Genomic DNA, 836 nt, shown 5'->3' on the forward strand with positions numbered 1-836 from the left:
CTCTCTCTCTCTCTCTCTCTCTCTCTCTCTCTCTCTCCTCTCTCTCTCTCTCTCTCTCTCTCTCTCTCTCTCTCTCTCTCTCTCTCTCTCTCTCTCTCTCTCTCTCTCTCTCTCTCTCTCTCTCTCTCTCTCTCTCTCTCTCTCTCTCTCTCTCTCTCTCTCTCTCTCTCTCTCTCTCTCTCTCTCTCTTCCCCTCGCCTCCCCTCTATCATTGACTAATTCCGCTTCGTTTTCGCTGACTCCCTCCCTCCGTCCCTCCCTCCTTTCCTCCTCTCCTCTGTTTCTGCAATACCGGTACTTCCGTCTCGTTCTCGTTCGTACTGTGCGCGTGCGCGTCTCATTAACGCCGCCGAGACGGCACGCGCCCACAACGCTGTCGACGGGCTCCGTCACGCGCCCCGGTGTGACCAGCCGACGGGGGTGTTGTCAGAGCGCGAGACGTGCCGTGTGTGGGGGGCAGCGGGTCAAGTGGCAGGTCAGCTCTTTATTATCACGATATGGAGTTGTGGTCACATGCACTAATTAACGCAGGGGTAGAAACCAAGTCATGTCATTTCTCTGGCAGTCATGTCATTTCTCCGATTAATCGAGTTGACAACGATTTAATCATTCGTCTGTTTTTCTTTTTATGAATAAACCGTTGCTTCACCGTGAAATTCTTGCGCCACACACACACACACACACACACACACCCCATATATAGCGTTTTATTGACAGCTGATGATTCCTTATGGCATGAAACAGGCTTGTACTGTCTCAAAGAATTTACTTGAATCATGTTTCTTTTAACAAAGTTTTATACGTGTGTGTGTGTGTGTGTGTGTACTTGACTCACT

The sequence above is a fragment of the Lampris incognitus genome, chromosome 10, assembly GCF_029633865.1.
Source record: "Lampris incognitus isolate fLamInc1 chromosome 10, fLamInc1.hap2, whole genome shotgun sequence".
NCBI lineage: Eukaryota > Metazoa > Chordata > Actinopteri > Lampriformes > Lampridae > Lampris > Lampris incognitus.